Source organism: Psammomys obesus, unplaced genomic scaffold (assembly GCF_907164565.1).
Source record: "Psammomys obesus unplaced genomic scaffold, mPsaObe1.curated_primary_1811, whole genome shotgun sequence".
Lineage (NCBI taxonomy): Eukaryota > Metazoa > Chordata > Mammalia > Rodentia > Muridae > Psammomys > Psammomys obesus.
The window spans coordinates 8,633,878-8,646,649 of NW_026596256.1; the positions used below are offsets into that span (position 1 = coordinate 8,633,878).

Below are 12,772 nucleotides of genomic sequence, written 5' to 3' on the forward strand. Positions count from 1 at the left end.
AAAAGGTTATGTAATAGGACTTCTGTCAAGTGCATTATTAATAACTACCTGTGCTGCTTTGATCCCGGGACAATTTTGTCAGATTATGGGGAAGCACCAGACTTGTGAGACAATGGCTGATGCTGCTCACAAGTAAAAATTATCACAGAATCAAAAATATGCTAGAGCAACAAAACCTTTTTAATTATATTAAGGACTAAAAGTTCACAGAATGCTAGACTCATAGAAGAGGGCATCAGATTCCCTGGAGCTGAACTTACAATTATGAACCTCCATGTGGGTTCTGAACCCTGGGCCTTCTGCGAGGGCAGTAAGTGTTCTTAACTGCTGAGCCATTTCTCCAGCCCCAAATGAGATATTCTTTTTTTTTAATTTTTTATTAATTACACTTTATTCATTTTGTATTCCCCCATAAGCCCCTCCCTCCTCCCCTCCCGATCCCACCCTCCCTCCCCTTTCTGCATGCATGCCCCTCCCCAAGTCCACTGATAGGGGAGGTTCTCCTCTCCTTTCTGATCTTAGTCTATCAGTGCTCATCAAAAGTGGCTGCATTGTCCTCTACTGTGGCCTGGTAAGGCTGCTCCCCCCTCAGGGGGAGGTGATCAAAGAGCAGGCCAATCAGATTATGTCAGAGGCAGTCCCTCTTCCCATTACTATGTAACCCACTTGGACACTGAACTGCCATGGGCTACATCTGTGCAGGAGTTCTAGGTTATCTCCATGAATAGTCCTTGGTTGGAGTATGAGTCTCTGGGAAGTTCCCTGTGTTCAAATTTTCTTGCTCTGTTGCTCTCCTTGTGGAGACCCTGTCCTCTCCAGCTCTTACTATTTCCCACTTCTTACATACAATTCCATTCACTCTGCCCAACAGTTGGCCATCAGGCTCAGCATCTGCTTTGATAGTCTGCAGGGCAGAGGCTTTCAGAGGCCCTCTGTGGTAGGTTCCTAGTTTGTTTCCTGTTTTCTTCTTCTGGCTTTCAGAAGCCCTCTGTAGAAGGTTCCTAGGTTGTTTCCTGTTTTCTTCTTCTTCTGATGTCCATCCTCTTTGCCTTTCAGGATGGGGATTGACCATTTTAGTTAAGGTCCTCTCTCTTGCTTAGTTTCTTTAGATGCACAGATTTTAGTGGGTTTGTCCTATGTTGTATGTCTATATGAGTGAGTATATACCATGTGTGTCTTTTTGCTTCTGGGACAACTCACTCAAGATGATCCTTTCCAGGTCCCACCATTTACCTGCAAATTTCATGATTTCCTTATTTTTCATTGCTGAGTAATACTCCATTGTATAGATGTACCACAATTTCTGCATCCATTCTTCAGTTGAGGGGCATCTGGGTTGTTTCCAGCTTCTGGCTATTACAAATAAAGCTGCTACAAACATGGTTGAGCAAATGTCCTTATTGTGTACTTGAGCCTCTTTTGGATATATGCCTAGGAGTGGTATGGCTGGATCTTGGGGAAGTGCTATTCCTAGTTGTCTGAGAAAGCGCCAGATTGATTTCCAGAGTGGTTGTACAAGTTTACACTCCCACCAGCAGTGGAGAAGGGTTCCCCTTTCTCCAGCATGTGTTGTCACTTAAGTTTTTGATCTTGGCCATTCTCATGGGTGTAAGGTGAAATCTCAGGGTTGTTTTGATTTGCATTTCCCTAATGGCTAATGAGGCTGAGCATTTCTTTAAGTGCTTCTCTGCCATTCGATATTCCTCTACAGAGAATTCTCTCTTTAGCTCTGTTCCCCATTTTTTAAGTGGATTACTTGGTTTGCTGTTTTTCAGCTTCTTTAGTTCTTTATATATACTGGATGTGAGTCCTCTGTCAGATAAAGGGTTGGTGAAGATTCTTTCCCAATCTGTAGGCAGTCGTTTTGTTTTGATGACGGTGTCCTTTGTTTTACAGAAGCTTTTCAGTTTCATGAGGTCCCATTTATTGATTGTTGCTCTTAGAGCCTGTGCTGTTGGTGTTCTGTTCAGGAAGTTTTCTCCTGTACCAATGAGTTCTAGGGTATTCCCCACTTTTTTTCTAGCCGATTTAATGTGTCTGGTTTTATGTTGAGGTCTTTGATCCACTTGGACTTCAATTTTGTGCAGGGTGATAAGTATGGATCTATTTTTATTTTTCTACATGTAGACATCCAGTTGGACCAGCACCATTTGTTGAAGATGCTATCTTTTTTCCATTTATGGTTTTGGCATCTTTGTCAAAGATCAGGTATTCATAAGTGTGTGGGTTTATTTCTGGGTCCTCTGTTCGGTTCCATTGATCCACCATTCTGTTTCTATGCCAGTACCGTGCAGTTTTTAAAACTGTTGCTCTGTAGTACAACTTAAGATCAGGGATGGAGATACCTCCAGAAGATCTTTTATTGTAGAGGATTGTTTTAGCAATTCTCTGTTTCTTGTTATTCCATATGAAGTTGAGAATTTTCCTTTCCAGGTCTGTAAAGAATTGTGTTGGTAATTTGATGGGAATTGCATTGAATCTGTAGATTGCTTTTGTAAGATGGCCATTTTTACTATGTTAATCCTGCCAAGCCATGAGCATGGGAGATCTTTCCATCTTCTGATATCTTCTTCTAATTCTTTCTTCAGAGACTTGAAATTTTTTTTCATACAAGTCTTTGACTTCCTTAGTTAGGGTTACTCCCAGGTACCTTATGTCATTTGTGGCTATTGTGAAGGGTGTTGTTTCTCTAATTTCTTTCTCAGCCCTTTTGTCTTTTGTATACAGGAGGGCTACTAATTTTTTTGAGTTAATTTTGTATCCAGCCACTTTGCTGAAGGTGTTTATCAGCTGTAGGAGTTCCCTGGTAGAGTTTTTGGGGTCACTCATGTATACTATTATATCATCTGCAAATAGTGATAATTTGACTTCTTCCTTTCCAATTTGTATTCCCTTGATCTCCTTCAACTGTCTTATTGCTCTAGCAAGGACTTCCAGCACTATGTTGAAGAGATATGGAGAGAGTGGGCAGCCTTGTCTTGTCCCTGATTTCAGTGGGATTGCTTTAAGTTTCTCTCGGTTCAGTTTGATGTTGGCTATAGGCTTGCTGTATATCGCCTTTACTATGTTTAGATATGTGCCTTGTATCCCTGATCTCTCCAGTACTTTAAACATGAATGGATGTTGGATTTTGTCAAAATGCTTTTTCAGCATCTAGGGAGATTATCATGTGGTTTTTTTCTTTCAGTTTGTTAATATGGTGGATCACATTGATAGATTTCCATATATTGAACCACCCCTGCATACCTGAAATGAAGCCTCCTTGGTCATGGTGGATGATATCTTTGATGTGTTCTTGGATTCGGTTTGCGAGTATTTTGTTGAGTATTTTTGCATCAATGTTCATAAGGGAGATTGGCCTGAAATTCTCTTTCTTTGTTGAGTCTTTGTGAGGTTTAGGTACCAAGGTGACTGTGGCTTCATAGAATAAGTTTGGTAATGTTCCTTCTGTTTCTATTTTGTGGAATAGTTTGAAAAGAATTGGTGTTAGCTCTTCTTTGAAGGTCTGGTAGAATTCTGTGCTGAAGCCATCAGAAGCACGGTTTCTTTCTTCCCTATGGGGCCCTCTCCAGACAGGGATTCTCAGTTTCTTTTGCACTGGGGCACGCAGCTCATCTGTACCAGTGAGCTGGGCATGCAGCCGCTCTCAGCACGCGGCGGGAGCTCAGTTGTGATGGTGGCGGGTGGGTACCCACGGTTCGAGAGACCTTCCAGGGAAAGACTGGGTGACCCGTGATCAGACTCGCAACTTTGCTTCCCTGTGGGGTTTTCTTGCGACTGGGACTCTCAGTCTCAGGCACCCTTGTGCTCACTGATCAGCCTGGGAAAGTGATCGGGACAGGCAGGTTTGCGGCTCCAGCCCAGAGACCCAAAGCCCGCGTTACCCAGGATTTCTTCCGGGTTCTAGCTGGGCGGCCCGAGAGTGGATCCGACCGATTCCCAAGCTGTGGGAGCCTCCCCTCACCTGGGAAACACGATCGCTGTAGTTTTAGGGCCCAGAGTTCAGTCTCCTGGTGGCTGCATGGAGAGTGCTGTCCTGCTTCTCAGACACAGTACTCTCCCGGCCCCGCCATCTTGGCTCCTCACCAAATGAGATATTCTTAACAGTATTTTTTATATCTCCAATTTGACCCAGACATAATTAGAATTAATGAAACGAGAAAAACAAAAAGAAAACCCAACATGACAAAGGTATAGTCAATAATGACACCTTTTTTGTTTAATGTGTGTGTGATTAGCTGCATGCATGCCTGGGGCCCTCAGAGGAGAACACTGCAACTGGCATTACAGATAGCTGCGAGCCACCATGTATGAGCTGGAAATTAAAGCCGGTTTCTCTGAAAGAGGTCAAGAGCAGCAAGCACTCTTAACCCCTGAGCTATATCTCCAGCCCCAACAATGTTTGATACTTAAAAATTAAAAAACAAAAAACAAAAAACGAAAAGTTGGGATTTTGTTGGGGATTTCATATGAAAGCAAACTGATTCTGGTGAAAATAATTTTGGTTAATTAAATGAATAAAACAAAAACAAAAATTCACTATAATAATATAGAAAATTGATCTCAAATTAAATTACCACAATGGCATTTGCTTTTGGAGATAAATAACAGGTTTGGTTTTTTTTTTTTTTTTCAAAACAAAAATTTGCTAATGTGGTTGTCATCTGATGAGACTAATTATACATTTTGAGACCCTGAGCATGAAATAAAACAGCAGAGTACAGCTGAAAATTGTTAGCTATTGATCCAGAAACCATTCTTTCAGTTATTTTTTTTCAGGTGCCCACTGCTAATAATCCATGTGTCCCAACAGTTTTCATCAATTTAGTTTATATGAATATTTTGGCAGAATTTTGGTTGAGTTTCAAACTTAATTGAACGTGTAGACTTTGAAACAATCAGTGATGTTGATTATATTATTCATATGTGATTTGCTTCTCCTTTGCTAGCAGTTGAGCACTAATCCAAGAAAACTCAACCCTTGATTTCAATTAACTGGTGTACAACCAGGGAAACAGAGACACATGAAGGCATCCAACATGCCAGAGAATATATCATAGGGAACAAAAGGGCAACAATTAGGGCTTTGGGAAGCATGCATCATAGCTTGGAATCATCCTGAAAATCAGAAAATATTTCCAAAAAAGAAATGGAGGATGATAGTAAGACAGAGGGAAAAAAAAAAAAGGGAGGGGGGCTTCGTCAAATGCTTATGCCCTTGTGTTCTCCCAGCGCTGTGACATTATCAGCACTTTCTCCTTGTGTAATACTTCAGTAGACAATGTCTGTTATTAGACCCACCTTGAGGGTAAGGATCTTATTTATTTATCTTTGTAACCCCAGTACCTATCACAATACCTTCTTCATCATAATGGGTACTCAATAAATATTTGATGAATTAATGAAAGATTGAAGGAGTGCATAAAGAAAGAAGAAAGCCCAAAGGACACTTGGAAGTTAGTTAGGCAACTAGTTTGGTTGCAAGCGAGACTAATACAAAGGCCATTGCATGTCAGTTGACACTGGACTTAATTCCAGAGTCTGATAATGGAGAGGTGTGGCAGATTTTCATCAGGTTAATTACAGAGTTGAAGTAACACTGATAACAAAGCAGTGACTCTTTGCCAGCTAACCTAATGCTTTATGTATGCTCACTATCTTAAGAGTCATCATTAGCTCTCGAGAGGATCCAGCAAGTGGAGAGGGCAAACTCCAGTCTGTGAAACAAGGGAATGCAAACTTGTCATTATGTAGCCTAAAGAGAAATTTAGCAATGAAATCATTTTGTACCTGTAAAGAGTTCCTTCTAGGCCTGGAACTTACCCTAGGACAAATTGCAGAGAATGAACCTGAGCAAAGTCTGTCTGCTATGGTAAGAGCAAGTCTGGCTTCGTGTTATTCATTATTCTCAATTAAATAATGCAGACATGTCTGTTTTTCCTTGATAAACACAGAAGGAATATTTTTCCATTTCCTGTCTGACCTTATTTAATTTATCTGAGTATCTGCATTTATTATTGGACAAATACTAACTTTTACCATTGAGTATTCATGGTCAGCCCACAAATTCTTCTCATCTTCAGCAAAACAGCTCACATGAATTACCTTTGTCTCTCTTCAGTAGCAGTGATAACAGAGCGTTCATTTGTTATTCAATAGCTACTATATGTGTCTTGGCACAGATTGGTTAGAGCTCTGTCTACATTCAAGTTGCCTAAAATAGCATCTGTAGGTATAATAATAATGTCCTCTTCTTTTGATCAAAATACTCCCCACAATATTTTGTAGTCAGGTATCATCTCATTTGCTTCAGTAAAACATATTGTGGTAGAGGGGGGGTTGCTCATAGAAAAAGCAAATTTACTGTTGTCTGTTGCTCAAGTATGCTGAAGTACCAAGAGCCAAAAATACTCTCTTATTTTGCAGGTAATTAAATAACAAGGTGCAGCTAAGATACCTCATCATTGCCAAGTCCAAATTGCAATACTGAATAAATTTTGCAATTCTAGGGAAAATCTTTTTAGTAAACAGGAGGGAATGAGAGAAGGAACCGTGCCTTCAAAGTTTAGTGCCAAAGAGGGGTGATGGAAATTGCTGGCTCAGCAGACGGAGTCCAGGAGGATGAATTGAAAGCCATACAGAACAACAAAGAATGGAGGTGGATGTCGTTGGCCAGACAGGTGTGAAGCATTCCATTTTAAGTTATTCAGGATTGAGGGTGACTAAATGTTTTTCTCCCCTGAATGTTGCAGCCTAAGTTGGGCAGTGCTCTCCCCTCGAGTATCTCTACTCTCACCTTGTCGCTTTCTGACGGAAAGCTAATTCTGATCATGAAGTCTACCGTGTGGCATGTCTAAATCTTAAGTTCCCTATATTACCGCCCTATTATTACAGAAACTTGGTTCTGGCTTTACAGGAGAAAAATGAGAAAGATCATTTGGAGCTATATTCAAGAAACTTGTGTTTTCTTTAAAAAATTATCATAGTACTTAGGTAATCTTCATCTTTGTGATTTCCTTCTTGTTTTTTTTTTTTTTTTTTTTTGTTTTTGTTTTTGTTTTTGTTTTTTTCCAATCAAGGAGAATTGTACTCAAAGTGATATCTGGTCAACTTTTAACTACTGACAATTTTTTTCTCATTTAGAGCTGAATCCTTGTTTCTGAAATGATAGGGAATTACTGTAGACAGTAGTAAGATTTAGACATGTCACATGGCAGAACTGCATAACAGCTGTTCACATCAGCTTATGTAAAATCTTTAAAAACTTTTTAAAAATTACATCCAGTGTATGTATATATGTATTATGTGTGTGTATGTCTGTGCTGTGACTGTATGGAAGTCAGGTGACAACTTGTGAGATTTGGATTTGGTTCGTTCTCTTTCTACCATGTAGGTCCCACAATTGAACTTGGGCTGTCAGGTGTGGCGGCATGTGCTTTTCTCCCCTGAATCATCCATGGGCCCCAGTTTTGTGCAAAGTCTTTATGTCTAAATTTCTGACATGATCTGAAATGTGTTATATTAACTTAGATAAAAAGATAAGTCATTTGTGATGGAAACTTTCCTTTAAGGCCTTTGTTAACAGCCTCTGTCTTGTTAACAGTCTTCACTTCTGATTCCTTAACATTCAATTTTGTTTGTTCGCTTTATCAAATGTTCCCTCTTAACTTAAACCTTAACAGCAGAAACTAGCCATCTCATGAGTTTTCTTATTATATTCTCTGCATATGACTAATATTCAACAAATTTCTCAAAGAAAACTAAAAAACACAACTTGTAATATTTAATATGTCATCTAATTACACTTGTAAAGTTCAGTTTGAGTTGGTGCTACATTGATCTTGCCATGACAAAGTTATAAGAAACTAATCAGGTATTTAAAAGTTAGAAATTACTAGAAGAGGCTCAAAGAAACAATTTAAAACGGGAAGCTCTCCCTGCTAAAGTTAGTGAAAGTCAGGTCAATAATTGCAGCTCTCCTTACTTTTTTGTTGTTGTTGTTAGCCTAGCCTTTAATGGCTTATTCCTTGTAAAATGTTCTTTACACTTGCCTTTACTCATTGAGGAAGGGATTTAGCAGTTTCTACACCCTACAGGGTGTATATGCCAGTGAAACTCAGCAGTTCTATCCTGAGCAAAAAAGCAATTGAACATTTCATCAAAAGACACGATGGACTTTCTAAACTCCTAATCTTTCAGATAGAACTTTGGCAAAGATTTTTCACATTAAATCATAGATTCAGAGGTCAATCTAATGAATTGCATTATCATATTCATAAATACCTATCCATGAGTTCTCTCAACTTAACAAAATCCCTTTGACAATTCAATCAGAAGTGAACCTAAGAGGAAGGAAAAGAAATCATTCTGCCCACACTGCCCTGCCTCAGCCTCCAAAAACATGAATATCTCAAATTAAAATGCATCTAGTCAATGCCAAAGTTCCAACATTGTTCCACATGGAAAGTCCCTCTGAGACTCCAGGCAAACTCATCCCTATCAGCCCTCATTAAAAACAAAAACAAGTTACATTCTTCCTGTTTGCCCAGAGGGTAAACATTGCCATTCTGAGGAGACAGAGACATGAAGAATTGAACCAAAACAAGACCAAGCCCCAGCAGGGCAGACAGCAAATCCTCTAACTCTTTGTCTGCCATCTGCTGCATACAGTGGTATACATACAGTGACACTCTAAAACCCTTAGCCAACCCTACCCCTATGGCCTTGCTGGCTACAGCACACATGACCTCTACTGGACTGCCTCTGTTTGTTGCCTATGGCGTTCCTTGGCAAATATCCCATGTATTTGTCATCTCTGACTTTCTGGAGTCTCCATGTAAGCTTGAGGATGACTCTTACAGCTTCACATAATTTGCCACGCATTGCCCACCTTTCAGATTCTTCCTTTGGATATCATTAGAAGCTTCCATGACCCCTTCACGCTTAAGTTCTGTATGGCTGCAAAGCCAGCACCTCTTAGTTGATACCAACAAGATGATTACTGCCACATAGCACATACACAATAATATTAGCCGCACTTTAAAGTCTGTGAAAATACTGAAGAAGGTACACTGTGTAGTTAGCTGCTTTTATAGCTGCCCTAATGATAAACATAGGCTTTAGTTTGTAGTCATGTAAGTTATAGAAATAATATAAATGTAGTTCTGAAATGGTAAGGAGGTCTTGCTGAACAGAAATCACAATTTTAACCTTAGAAATCACACAGATGTCTTCTCTTTATAGTTATTGAGTATTTATGGTACAGGGACTTTTTAGAGTTATTTGTGCCCAGATTCACTAATGTAAAAAGGAGTAAAGTGTCTTTCTCCACACTCTCAAATCTCATTTACTAAGAACTCCCACTGTGTACAAGGCATTTTTAAAGCATTATGAGTCATCTTTATCTCATCTGTGATTGCTAAGCTGTGGCTCACAAGCATTTTACATTGGACTGGTCAGATGTGGAGCTATTGGGCCGCAGCATGTTTGGATCTGGGTATAGTCTGTCCTCTGGAATCTTGCTCCTTAGTATATTCCTGGGCCAACAGTAGTCGGCAGGAATCTTGTCAGAAATGCGAGGTTCCAAGTGCCAGTTCAGGCCCACTGAGTTGGAATCTGCTTTTTAATGAGGTTTCCCGGCAAACCACTTGCATACTAACGACTGAGACATGCTGCACCAAGATGGGGTGGATGGAATATTGCATAGAGTTTGAGGGAACATCCATGCTGATTTGTTGGAAGATTTTAGTGGATAAAGGAACAGACAGGGAGAAGCTCAGCATAAAAAAAAAAAAAATTCAAAGAAAAGTTTCTCAGAAACATTCTAATGGCTATTCTTGGTGATCAATTTGATTACATCTGATTACAATTATTTGCTTAATTTGAAGTAGGAAAATCTACTTTGAGGCTGGAAGATACACCTTTATTGCAGATCATTTGAGCTGGGAAAATCCACTGTCAATCTGGGCCCCAGCTTCTACTGGAAGGCTAAATGAGGACAATGGAGAAGGAAGCTTTTGCTCTTTGCCTGCTTGCTCTCACCTGTTAGCAAGGCCACTCTTCACTGCATTAGAGCCTACTTCTTTAGGGTTTCAGCATCAACTGAAGACCATCTGAGATATCCATCTTTGTGGACTGAGCAATTACTGAATTTTTAAACTTTCCATTCATAGGTAGCCATTGTTGAACTAGCTTCAGCAGCCTGTAAGTCATTCTAATAATCTCCTTCTCTGTGTATGTACAGAGATTCATTCTATAACTTCCATTACTCTAGAGAATCTCGACCAATACAAAGGTTCAATAGGAAAATATAATTTCTGATCAAGGCCAAATATAATAAAATGCTCAAGGAAGGTATGTTTGCAGGGCTACTAGATTTGAATGGCAGGCGGTGGTCTTAAGGTGTGGAGGAAGACAAATCAATAAGTAGTGGCTAGCTGGGCATAGTGGCACGTGGTTCTGATTAACAGTACTAGGAAGGTGGAGGCAGGAGGGTTGAGAGTTTGAGGGCAGTTTGGGCAATCTGAAGGTCAGTCTGAAAACTACAGAGACCCTGTCTCAAAAAAGAAAAACAAACAAGTAACAACAATAAAAGGAGTGGTGAAGAGTTTAGTTGCTTGAGAAATCTAACTGTTGGGCATTGAGCAGACATTGAAGAAGACAGGGGGAGAAATGACAGCTGAAGGTATGTGGAGGAACAGTTCTCCCATTCTGGCCAGTGGGAGGACTCTCAGCCCAGGGGCTTTAACTGGAAGAAGAAGCCTTTATGTGCTGTAAAGCTGAGAGCCCACAGGCAATGAAGGAGAGAGATGACGAATCCCAGGCCCATGTGAGAGAAAGACTTCTTAGGTAAGTAGAAAGAAGGCCATTTGCTAGGAATTGAGGAGGACAATTTTAAGGCTAAAATAAGAATGGAAATCAAGTTTTCTTTTAAAAAAATATAATTAAGAAAGGAATTTTTACAACTCCTCTTCTTGAGACCATTAAATATGTTTAGTGAGCAGTATAAAATGGTGTGTTGGGTTTCTGTCATAATATCAAAATATCTGAAAAAAATTAGCTTAAAGGAGGAAAGACTTATTTTAGCTCAGGGCTTCAGTCTGTGGTCCCTTGTTCCTATGGTTTGAAGCAGTTTAGAAAGTGCCATGGTAGATCTTAGAGGCCACAAGGCAGAAAAACTGAGAGGGGAAGAAGCTCCAGAAAAAACTCCAAACCAAAAACCTCCCAGAGCACATCCACTGTGAACTGCTTTCCCCACCCAAGGTCTATCTCCTGAAGTTTCTACCACCTCTCAATATTGAGCTACAAATCCACAAGCAGATAAATCCACTCAGGAAGCTACAGCCCAGTCACCCAATAACCTACAATGGTTCCCAGCTCTAAACAATGCTTTACAGAGGACTGAGCTTTCAGTAAATGAGCTTCTAGGAGACAATTCAGATCTAAATTATAACAAGTGGTTAGCTGACTACTCTTCCAGGTTTTAGATTTTCGCAAGTTGGGGCTAATGCCGCAGACTTAGCCAGCACCTCGTGCATCGAGTAGCCGGCACTCCACAGGTCTGAGTAGCCATTGTCCTGTATGTCCGCTTCCTTTCTCTCATCTACTGGTCTCACTTTGGGCCCCTTTCCCCCAAGGCCATTGAATTTATACTCTAGAAACTCCTACTCTCTCTCAACTGACTGATATCATGGACTTTTTTTGGTCCTGCAACATTTGAAAACATTAAAAATTCTCTTTGAAAATAAACTGGCTTAAAAAAAACTGACAGTATTAAAGTAGCACACTAAATACATACATTCTAAGTGCACAGTTTGAAGAGATCTGACAGATGCATATGTCGGTGTAAATATCACTACAATTAGGATATGTATAAGGGCCTGGAGAGATGGCTCAGAGGTTAAGAGCACTGTTGCTCTTCCAGAGGTCCTGAGTTCAATTCCCAGCAACCACATGGTGGTTCACAACCATCTATAATGAAAATTAGTGCCTTTTTCTGGTGTTCAGGTGTACATGCATGCAGAACATTGTACACATCATAAAATAAATAAATTTTTATAAAAAAGATATGTATAAGATATATATAATTAAGGAACCTGTCTAGGTGTCTCCTCTGCCTCTACTCCAAGGCAATCCCAAGGATTTATTCTGAGTCATTCATAGCCGTTTACTTTTTTCCTTACATCTGCCTTCTTTGCACATAATCTTGAAATCCATTCACATTGCTGTACACATCACATTTGTTCCCTTTTGTTGGTAAATAGTATTCCCTGAATTGATGAGTAATGATCTCTTATCCACTGATCTGCTGATGGATATGTATGGTGTTTCCAGGAATTATGAATAAAGCCACTAACAGATTTAATATGCATATCTTTGGGAAGAGATGTACTTTCATTTTCCGTGGGTTAGAGTGTAGGAGTAATATATTCCTTTGGTAAGTGTATGTTTGAGAAATTGCCTAGTGTTTGTTTCAGCAACACACACTCTAAAACTGGAACAATACAGAGAAGACTAGCATGGCTTTTTTGATGAGCAAGTTTGTGAAATGTTTCATATTTTAAAAGAAAGGAAGGAAGGAAAGTCAGAAATAAGGAAGGAAGGAAAGAAGGAAAGAAGAAGAAAAAAAAAAGAAATTATCTGATTTTTTTAAAAAATAAAAACTATGTGTAAGAGTTCCACTTTCTGTTTTTATGTTCTTTACTTTTAAGCATTCTGGTAGGTGTGCATTCATATCTCATTGTGGTTTTAACACAATCTGTTTAATAATTAT

At 39.6% G+C, this 12,772-nt stretch overlaps 1 pseudogene; it reads left to right on the forward strand.

Moving 5' to 3' along the window:
- Window positions 1-12,463: 12,463 nt before the first annotated feature.
- Window positions 12,464-12,562, forward strand: LOC129668817 (U6 spliceosomal RNA; annotated as a pseudogene).
- The last annotated feature ends 210 nt before the right edge of the window (window positions 12,563-12,772 follow it).